The following is an 11,486-nucleotide window of genomic DNA, read 5'->3' as shown; positions in this document are numbered from 1 at the left end:
AGAAACGTATCAAACTTGCTCTATTCCTGAACATATATCTCCAATTTTAGACCACAGTCTGTCTAGCTCTCTCTCTCCTAGATTGCCCATCCAAAGTGGTTTCCAAGGTTATTGTTCTGTTAAAGGTCTCTCGGATTCATTTCACACCTCTGAGTGGGGGTTTCAGTCTACCCTGAAAAGAAAAGGTAAATATGGAAAACAAAGAAGGATCCCTATTGTGTGCAGATTTTGCATAAAGAACCAGGAAAACATATCTATACATCTCACCAGAGTGTGCATGAAGACTGAATCAAAAGAAAAAATTCACCAGGAAGTGAGCAAATCCCGCGATTTGATGATTGAGTATCTTTGGCACTGCAGGATCATTGACTACAAAACACTCAGCTATGTTGTGACACAACCGGACAAAGTCCAACCTTTGATTAAGGATGTTGAAAAACTGGGTGGTTTTGTGATCAACAAGCCAAAAGAAGAACAAGTAACTGGGTAAGCACTGATAAAATAATATATGTGCAAGTTACATGCTATTGGAACTCATTTGAAATGTTGTCCAATTATGTTTGATTGTTAAAATTGTATAAATGTTTGTTAATCTTTGTGATATTTCAGCCAAGTGGAACTGGCTCAAGTGTTACACCCAGTTACAGATGGATTTATAGATGAAGAATCAGACAAGGAAGATGACCAGTCGGCATTGTACCAACTGTAAGTAAATAAATAGAAATCAACTCATTAATAGCAAGTACTACGGATAAGTATATAAGCAAACATGGATGTATTTTATTTATTCTAATCTGCATACCAAATATTTTCCAGGCCATTGAGCCAGTCATGGGACACCAAACTGAGAAAGGGGATGCAAAGCAGTGGTTTATACCAAAAGCACCCTCTGGATTGTGATCTGCTGGCTGGATTTGGGAAATTTCTCCGTGACGACAACAACATTCCCAATTTCAAACAGGAGGTATGTACAGATATTTTACTGTTTACATATTTCAATAAGAATTAATAGATTATAATGCCCTATTGTGTGCAGATTTTGCATAAAGAACCAGGAAAACATATCTATACATCTCACCAGAGTGTGCATGAAGACTGAATCAAAAGAAAAAATTCACCAGGAAGTGAGCAAATCCCGCGATTTGATGATTGAGTATCTTTGGCACTGCAGGATCATTGACTACAAAACACTCAGCTATGTTGTGACACAACCGGACAAAGTCCAACCTTTGATTAAGGATGTTGAAAAACTGGGTGGTTTTGTGATCAACAAGCCAAAAGAAGAACAAGTAACTGGGTAAGCACTGATAAAATAATATATGTGCAAGTTACATGCTATTGGAACTCATTTGAAATGTTGTCCAATTATGTTTGATTGTTAAAATTGTATAAATGTTTGTTAATCTGTGTGATATTTCAGCCAAGTGGAAGTGGCTCAAGTGTTACCCCCAGTTACAGATGGATTTATAGATGAAGAATCCGACAAGGAAGATGACCAGTCGGCATTGTACCAACCGTAAGTAAATAAATAGAAATCAACTCATTAATAGCAAGTACTACGTATAAGTATATGAGCAAACATGGGTGTATTTTATTTATTCTAATCTGCATACCAAATATTTTCCAGGCCATTGAGCCAGTCATGGGACACCAAACTGAGAAAGGGGATGCAAAGCAGTGGTTTATACCAAAAGCACCCTCTGGATTGTGATCTGCTGGCTGGATTTGGGAAATTTCTCCGTGACGACAACAACATTCCCAATTTCAAACAGGAGGTATGTACAGAGATTTTACTGTTTACATATTTCAATAAGAATTAATAGATTATAAAGTAGTTATTAACTATGTAATTAATATTATTTACATTTTCATGTACAGGTTGCAAATGTGTCAAGGTTTTTGTTTTACATGGACTCAAACAAACCATCGCTGGATTTTGTTAATAACTTGGAAAAAAGCAGATCATTTTTTACCAAGCTTGCAGACATTGGACAGAAGAAGCAAACCATTGCCAACTACATGAAGAATCTGAAGAGATTTCTTCGGTACATCATTGCCATTACAAGCCTTATTCAGACAGACAGAGCCTTGTTTGAGCAATGCAAGCATTTCCTCCTATGCTTGAATGAACTGCAGAAGTCCATGAGCAAGCAGGTGTCTAAGGAAATTACTGGGAAAAGGTATATATTTCAAATTGATCCTCACAGAAATGTATTTTAAAATAAGAGTGTATTATTAATGTCTTATTGTTTTTGTGCAGATACACACAGATGGTGTCAGTTGCGAAGACACCACATGAATGTTGGGAACTTTTGAGGGTGGCGAAGAAGGAATTTCTGTGTATCATTGGGAAGGCCATGAATGAAGAATGTACTACCTTGTACTACATTCTGTACTACCTTGAGTCTCTGCTCATTCTGAAACATCTCCAAACGGCTGGAGTGGTCAAAAACATGACCGTAAGTTAACTAATGTCATAAATTTGCTATAATGTTGAATTGTATTTGCTTCTTTGGCATGTGTTATTAATATGTCACTGTTCCAAATGCAGCTGGTCGAATGGCTCTCAAGGAAACCGTGCAAGTTGCCAGATGGAGAGAATTGGACTGTCATCGGTGTTAAGAAGCACAAAACAGCAACACAGCAAGTTGCAACCATTTCGTTAGATGAGGAGGAAGAGGCAGTAAGTATATTTACTACAATATGTTATTGTGAATGTGATTGTTTTAATACAAACCAGTTAAACAGATATTAATGTTTTTATTTTCAGTGGTTTGATGTGTACTACCGATATGTTCGACCAGCTTTTCTTAAGAACTCTGATGACACGGAAGCAGATGAGAGCTTCTTAATTTCCACAACCGGGAACCCGATCTACAACCCATCCAATGATCTACAAAGGTTTCATTCCAAGTAAGTACACCACTGTTAAGTAGAACACTGTTTAATCATTCCACAATACTTATTTGACAGTACAGTTTTCTGAAACCAAACTGTTTTCTTGATCTTTCATCAGATACAACTTGCCCAACATCACGAGCCAGGTAGCAAGACGAGTTATGGAGACAAATACCAAAGCCAGCTTCACAGACCAACAGAAGGCCCTTGTTGCTGACTACTTGGCCCATACAACTGCTACAGCTGAAAAGCATTACCGCATGAAGACACCAGTCAATGCCTGCCTGGGAATGAAGCTGATCACCAAAGTTGCCATGTCCGATGAATCTAAGTAAGTATTTACACAAATTATATAAATTACACTTTACATTGTCTTGTAAATGCTGCTACATATAGATACAAATGTGTTGTTATTTTTCCTTTTTCAAGTATTGAGACTGAAGGCCCCTCCTGTGCAAGCACAAGTAGAAAGGGAGCATTGTCCAGCTGCAAAGAGTTGGATAAGGCCCAGGCCTTGAAACTATTCTATGAACACTTCCCTGTCACAATTGATGGACAATCAATCAAGAACAAGGACAGACGACTGATTGTAGGAATGCATGAGAGATATTGCTACGACAAGTGGAGAAGCCAGCAAGTGAAAATGAGACGGGATTATGTGATCGGTACGAAGCAGCTAAAATACCCTAAACTAAATACAATTTTGATATATTAATTATTGCAAATATGTACTTTGTTTAGTCAGTAAATAAAGTAGTACATGATAAGGGCTTCTACTATTGAATAAATTAAATTATTAATAACACATTTCTTTTTTGTTACAGCACACTTCCCCAGAAGACAACCCACTGCACGTCAAGTAGAGAGATACATTGAAAGGCTGAACTGGGAGAAGAACAAAGTGAAAGTGGAGACTGTCCTTTGTCACTGGCAACCTTCAATTAACACTGACACACCTAAAGACAACAAGGCAATTATGAAGCTGGTGAAGTCCCAGAAGTGGAAAGGACTGTACATTGCCAGTGACCCTGATAAAGGAAAAAGGTAATGACGACACGTCCATTTGCTAAAGGGGAAGTTGTCTGTGACTACCACGGTCTCCCACTCTCAGGGAAGCAGGGGAAAAAATTGTTGGAAGCAACAGAGAATGACGAGATGGGGTTCCTTTACTTCTACAAGGAATCATCAGGGAAAACCTACTGCATAGATGCAAAGACTGTGCCCTGTCCTTGCCACCCAGAGATGGATACATTTGGACGTAGGATAAATCATTCCAGAAAGAGAAGCAACATAAAGGGTCAGCTTCAGCAATTAGAAGAGGGTGGCAAAGTGTGGAACGTCATCCTTTTCATTGCCCTACGAGACATTCAGGTGCAACAAGAACTGTTATTTGACTATGGGGTGTCAAGAAAATCTTTTGGTGGACAAGGAGAAGATTTGGAATGGCTTGACAACTAGGTCCGTCAGCTTGAAATCTGATGGGACTCAAAACAACCCCCTTGGGTTGTGCTGTGGCAGAGATATGAGAGTGACATTTGGAGGTGTTCTTCCTAGCCTGTAAACATTTAGTTCTCTTCTGTTGATATACATATTGAAAGATAATGTGCAATAATTACACAATTAAAATAATAAATCACCACAAACATGGCTTCATCGTTGTTCACAGTTTATTATCATCCTTTTTCATCAGAGAGAGACAGACAGAGAGACTGTCTGTCTGTCTGTCTGTCTGTCTGTCTGTCTGTCTGTCTGTCTGTCTGTCTGTCTGTCTGTCTGTCTGTCTGTCTGTCTGTCTGTCAATTCAAGGGCTTTATTGGCATGGGAAACATGTGTTAACATTGCCAAAGCAAGTGAGGTAGATAATATATAAAGTGAATATATACACTGGAATTTCACCCAGTAGATATGGGAGTTTTTCAAAATTGGATTTGTTTTTGAAATATTTGTTCATCTGTAAAATCTGAGGGAAATATGTCTCTCTAATGTCTCTCTAATATGGTCATACATTGGGCAGGAGGTTAGGAAGTGCAGCTTGTTTTCCACCTCATTTTGTGGGCAGTGAGCGCATAGCCTGTCTTCTCAACACAGATAATCCTTATAGATAATCCTTATACGGCCTTTCTCAATAGCAGGGCTAATAGCAGCTCATGTCATGTTGATCAAAATATAGTAGATGGTTCTCTGTTGAATCTTACCCCTCAAAACATCTAGATATTAGTTCCTTGCATAAGCCATTACATGCAAAATTGTTGAACTATTTGTCATAAACTGTCAAGCATAGACAGAGTTAAGGAGCTACGATACCAGTATGTACAGGTAAAACATATATCTATGTAACTACTTGATGCTCATAGAATTCATCCCACCTTATTCACCCCTGCAGGCTGCAATGGATGCAGCATGTGAGGACATCACAGTAGATGCCTGCAGAGGATGGATAAGGCATTCCAAAATATTCTTTCCACGTTGCATTGGAAGGGAAAATATCCGGTGTGATGTGGATGAGAATATGTGTAGAGACAGCACAACAGTGCTGCAGGCAAAGTTGTGCCGTAGGGGTGGTTTCCTGTGTTTCTTTCTAATTTAGTTGTTTTTCCCTTTGTGCCCCTTTGGGTTGTCCAGTCTCTTTCAATCAATAACCCACATACAGTCATATGTAAATAGTACTGTTGAAATTGATATATGCCATAGAAGTGCAGCCTTGTGCATTTTCAATACAGTAACTGTCATCCAAACTGTAGCCTAAAAGTTTACATCAGGTAATACTATCATTCTGATGACACTGACATGATCATTGGCATGAATATTTACTTTTGAGAGATGTACTATGGATTTTTAGTGACTGACTAGCTTTAGAAACATATATATTGTATATTGCAGTTTGTACAAATAGTTCTGAGAAATGCACTTATTATTTTGCACATGCTACGGATGATGCGGAAAAATGCACCAAAGCGACTGAGAAAAACTAAGTAGTAACTTCATTACATTTACTGATTGTGCATTCACTGTCTTACAGAATACAAAGAAGGATCCCTATTGTGTGCAGATTTTGCATAAAGAACCAGGAAAACATATCTATACATCTCACCAGAGTGTGCATGAAGACAGAATCAAAAGAAAAAATTCACCAGGAAGTGAGCAAATCCCGCGATTTGATGATTGAGTATCTTTGGCACTGCAGGATCATTGACTACAAAACACTCAGCTATGTTGTGACACAACCGGACAAAGTCCAACCTTTGATTAAGGATCTTGAAAAACTGGGTGGTTTTGTGATCAACAAGCCAAAAGAAGAACAAGTAACTGGGTAAGCACTGATAAAATAATATATGTGCAAGTTACATGCTATTGGAACTCATTTGAAATGTTGTCCAATTATGTTTGATTGTTAAAATTGTATAAATGTTTGTTAATCTGTGTGATATTTCAGCCAAGTGGAAGTGGCTCAAGTGTTACCCCCAGTTACAGATGGATTTATAGATGAAGAATCAGACAAGGAAGATGACCAGTCGGCATTGTACCAACCGTAAGTAATTAAATAGAAATCAACTCATTAATAGCAAGTACTACGTATAAGTATATAAGCAAACATGGATGTATTTTATTTATTCTAATCTGCATACCAAATATTTTCCAGGCCATTGAGCCAGTCATGGGACACCAAACTGAGAAAGGGGATGCAAAGCAGTGGTTTATACCAAAAGCACCCTCTGGATTGTGATCTGCTGGCTGGATTTGGGAAATTTCTCCGTGACGACAACAACATTCCCAATTTCAAACAGGAGGTATGTACAGAGATTTTACTGTTTACATATTTCAATAAGAATTAATAGATTATAAAGTAGTTATTAACTATGTAATTAATATTATTTAAATTTTCATGTACAGGTTGCAAATGTGTCAAGGTGTTTGTTTTACATGGACTCAAACAAACCATCGCTGGATTTTGTTAATAACTTGGAAAAAAGCAGATCATTTTTTACCAAGCTTGCAGACATTGGACAGAAGAAGCAAACCATTGCCAACTACATGAAGAATCTGAAGAGATTTCTTCGGTACATCATTGCCATTACAAGCCTTATTCAGACAGACAGAGCCTTGTTTGAGCAATGCAAGCATTTCCTCCTATGCTTGAATGAACTGCAGAAGTCCATGAGCAAGCAGGTGTCTAAGGAAATTACTGGGAAAAGGTATATATTTCAAATTGATCCTCACAGAAATGTATTTTAAAATAAGTGTGTATTATTAATGTCTTATTGTTTTTGTGCAGTTACACACAGATGGTGTCAGTTACGGAGACACCACATGAATGTTGGGAACTTTTGAGGGTGGCGAAGAAGGAATTTCTGTGTATCATTGGGAAGGCCATGAATGAAGAATGTTGAATGTTTCCTTGCTGGAAACTGAAAGACTGCACATTCTGTACTACCTTGAGTCTCTGCTCATTCTGACACCTCTCCAAAGGGCTGGAGTGGTCAAAAACTTGACCGTAAGTTAACTAATGTCATAAATTTGCTATAATGTTGAATTGTATTTGCTTCTTTGGCATGTGTTATTAATATGTCACTGTTCCAAATGCAGCTGAATGTCCTAAATGTAAGTGCATTTAGGACAGTATTTTTAGGTTACCAGGTGCCTACCTTCAAACACCTGACGAGGTGACTACTTGAAATGAGGAGATTATTTTTAGGTTACCAGTTGCACGGTAATTTATTTTTCCGGCCCAATTCAGTTATTTCAAAAAAATATTGAACATACTTCCCGAAGGGCTAGAGGTCCCAGATTTCGTGTCATACCCTCTCTCTCAATGGGCAACAAGTACAGCATGTAAAAAACAAAATGCCCTGGTAGGAACCTGTTTCCAGTAACATGCACTTTTTTCCCAAAAATTAAAGCACAATTTTCTATTAAAAGCTTCTATACAAAAACGGTTTAAATGAAATGAAAATGCCCGACTATGTATGCCCTTTTGTTTAAAAAAAAACCCATCCAGATTGGACATGTATTTTTTTATTTATTCACGTTTTGGTGTACCGGAATATAGCCCAACATGGCGGCCAACAAAGGTCAAATAAGGCCTTGAGGCCAGATAGAGGCATATAAACTGGTTAGGGGTGTTTGTATTTTAGGCCTGTATGTCCCTTCATCCCATGAGAGAGAGTTTATCCTTTTAAGCCTCTGTGTGTCCTCTCATTCCCTGAAAATGTCATGTTTACTGGTTAGGTCAAATGAGGCCTTGATGCCTTTTTGTGACCTCTGCTGCCCAGATAGAGGCATATAAACTGGTTAGGCCTGTATGTCTCTTCATCCCATGAGAGAGAGTTTAGCCTTTTAAGCCTCTGTGTCCATTCATGAACATATATCTCCAATTTTAAACCACAGTCTCTCTGTCTAGCTCTCTCTCTCTCCTAGATTGCCCATCCAAAGTGGTTTCCAAGGTTATTGTTCTGTTAAAGGTCTCTCAGATTCATTTCACACCTCTGAGTGGGGGTTTCAGTCTACCCTGAATAGAAAATGTAAATATGGAAAAGGGGTGGGCCTATCTGATTGTAATTTTGAAGATAAATGGTTCCTAAATTCAGTCACTACAGAACGCCACAGTGTAAGAAGCCACTAGGTAGGAGCTTGAAGATGAATGATTGCCTTTTCCCATGTTCTGAAAGAATTTAATTTAGATTGTACTTCCTTTTCCTTGGAGCAAGATGGCATCTGCAACTGGTACTGGTTCAAGGTAAGTTCTCTAAATCAAGGGAAGAGGACACCTTTCATGTATACTCTCATTTGGCCCTTTCTCTTAAATCAGACCATAAATTAATTGCTTTCTATCATGTTTGACAGAGGGTTAGAGTGTGAGAGTGTGCAGAATGTTTTTGAAATCACTTGGCAACTCTTTATTTCTGCGTTTTGTGGTTGAAAAATGATGTTCTGTGATCTTCTTTTTCTTAGATCAAAAGTGCTTGTACAAATTCCAAATCATCTAGTCACTTGTGCACATCATTAAAGCAATTTCTTATTCCTTTTGAACAAATTGCAATTGATAATGTACAAGTGTCAGCTTTTTTCCACATTATCAAATGCTCACATCTAGGCATTAGTTCCTTGCATAAGCCATTACATGCAAAATTGTTGAACTATTTGTCATAAACTGTCAAGCATAGACAGAGTTAAGGAGCTACGGTACCAGTATGTACAGGTAAAACATATATCTATGTAACTACTTGATGCTCATAGAATTCATCCCACCTTATTCACCCCTGCTGGCTGCAATGGATGCAGCATGTGAGGACATCACAGTAGATGCCTGCAGAGGATGGATAAGGCATTCCAAAATATTCTTTCCACGTTGCATTGGAAGGGAAAATATCCGGTGTGATGTGGATGAGAATATGTGTAGAGACAGCACAACAGTGCTGCAGGCAACGTTGTGCCGTAGGGGTGGTTTCCTGTGTTTCTTTCTAATTTAGTTGTTTTTCCCTTTGTGCCCCTTTGGGTTGTCCAGTCTCTTTCAATCAATAACCCACATACAGTCATATGTAAATAGTACTGTTGAAATTGATATATGCCATAGAAGTGCAGCCTTGTGCATTTTCAATACAGTAACTGTCATCCAAACTGTAGCCTAAAAGTTTACTACATCAGGTAATACTGTCAAAGTACACAGTTACATTGACAACATGCCATTGTTTGTGAACAATGACTCAATGACTTATCATTCTGATGACACTGACATGATCATTGGCATGAATATTTACTTTTGAGAGATGTACTATGGATTTTTAGTGACTGACTAGCTTTAGAAACATATATATTGTATATTGCAGTTTGTACAAATAGTTCTGAGAAATGCACTTATTATTTTGCACATGCTACGGATGATGCGGAAAAATGCACCAAAGCGACTGAGAAAAACTAAGTAGTAACTTCATTACATTTACTGATTGTGCATTCACTGTCTTACAGAATACAAAGAAGGATCCCTATTGTGTGCAGATTTTGCATAAAGAACCAGGAAAACATATCTATACATCTCACCAGAGTGTGCATGAAGACAGAATCAAAAGAAAAAATTCACCAGGAAGTGAGCAAATCCCGCGATTTGATGATTGAGTATCTTTGGCACTGCAGGATCATTGACTACAAAACACTCAGCTATGTTGTGACACAACCGGACAAAGTCCAACCTTTGATTAAGGATCTTGAAAAACTGGGTGGTTTTGTGATCAACAAGCCAAAAGAAGAACAAGTAACTGGGTAAGCACTGATAAAATAATATATGTGCAAGTTACATGCTATTGGAACTCATTTGAAATGTTGTCCAATTATGTTTGATTGTTAAAATTGTATAAATGTTTGTTAATCTGTGTGATATTTCAGCCAAGTGGAAGTGGCTCAAGTGTTACCCCCAGTTACAGATGGATTTATAGATGAAGAATCAGACAAGGAAGATGACCAGTCGGCATTGTACCAACCGTAAGTAAATAAATAGAAATCAACTCATTAATAGCAAGTACTACGTATAAGTATATAAGCAAACATGGGTGTATTTTATTTATTCTAATCTGCATACCAAATATTTTCCAGGCCATTGAGCCAGTCATGGGACACCAAACTGAGAAAGGGGATGCAAAGCAGTGGTTTATACCAAAAGCACCCTCTGGATTGTGATCTGCTGGCTGGATTTGGGAAATTTCTCCGTGACGACAACAACATTCCCAATTTCAAACAGGAGGTATGTACAGAGATTTTACTGTTTACATATTTCAATATGAATGAATAGATTATAAAGTAGTTATTAACTATGTAATTAATATTATTTACATTTTCATGTACAGGTTGCAAATGTGTCAAGGTTTTTGTTTTACATGGACTCAAACAAACCATCGCTGGATTTTGTTAATAACTTGGAAAAAAGCAGATCATTTTTTACCAAGCTTGCAGACATTGGACAGAAGAAGCAAACCATTGCCAACTACATGAAGAATCTGAAGAGATTTCTTCGGTACATCATTGCCATTACAAGCCTTATTCAGACAGACAGAGCCTTGTTTGAGCAATGCAAGCATTTCCTCCTATGCTTGAATGAACTGCAGAAGTCCATGAGCAAGCAGGTGTCTAAGGAAATTACTGGGAAAAGGTATATATTTCAAATTGATCCTCACAGAAATGTATTTTAAAATAAGTGTGTATTATTAATGTCTTATTGTTTTTGTGCAGATACACACAGATGATGTCAGTTGCGAAGACACCACATGAATGTTGGGAACTTTTGAGGGTGGCGAAGAAGGAATTTCTGTGTATCATTGGGAAGGCCATGAATGAAGAATCCTTGCTGGAAACTGAAAGACTGCACATTCTGTACTACCTTGAGTCTCTGCTCATTCTGAAACATCTCCAAACGGCTGGAGTGGTCAAAAACATGACCGTAAGTTAACTAATGTCATAAATTTGCTATAATGTTGAATTGTATTTGCTTCTTTGGCATGTGTTATTAATATGTCACTGTTCCAAATGCAGCTGGTCGAATGGCTCTCAAGGAAACCGTGCAAGTTGCCAGATGGAGAGAATTGGACTGTCATCGGTGTTAA

General features: G+C 37.9%; 1 long non-coding RNA gene across 1 annotated transcript; it reads left to right on the top strand.

Annotated features, from left to right (window-relative positions):
- The first annotated feature begins 2,622 nt into the window (after positions 1–2,622).
- Positions 2,623–3,132, top strand: LOC135533767 (uncharacterized). The gene is made up of 3 exons (XR_010454581.1): positions 2,623–2,683; positions 2,771–2,913; positions 3,017–3,132. It is a non-coding gene; the product is annotated as an uncharacterized LOC135533767 (long non-coding RNA).
- Positions 3,133–11,486: the final 8,354 nt, after the last annotated feature.

Source organism: Oncorhynchus masou, unplaced genomic scaffold (genome assembly GCF_036934945.1).
Source record: "Oncorhynchus masou masou isolate Uvic2021 unplaced genomic scaffold, UVic_Omas_1.1 unplaced_scaffold_2644, whole genome shotgun sequence".
NCBI lineage: Eukaryota > Metazoa > Chordata > Actinopteri > Salmoniformes > Salmonidae > Oncorhynchus > Oncorhynchus masou.
The sequence above is the reverse complement of the archived record's forward strand: the minus strand, read 5'-3'. Positions and strand labels throughout refer to the sequence as shown.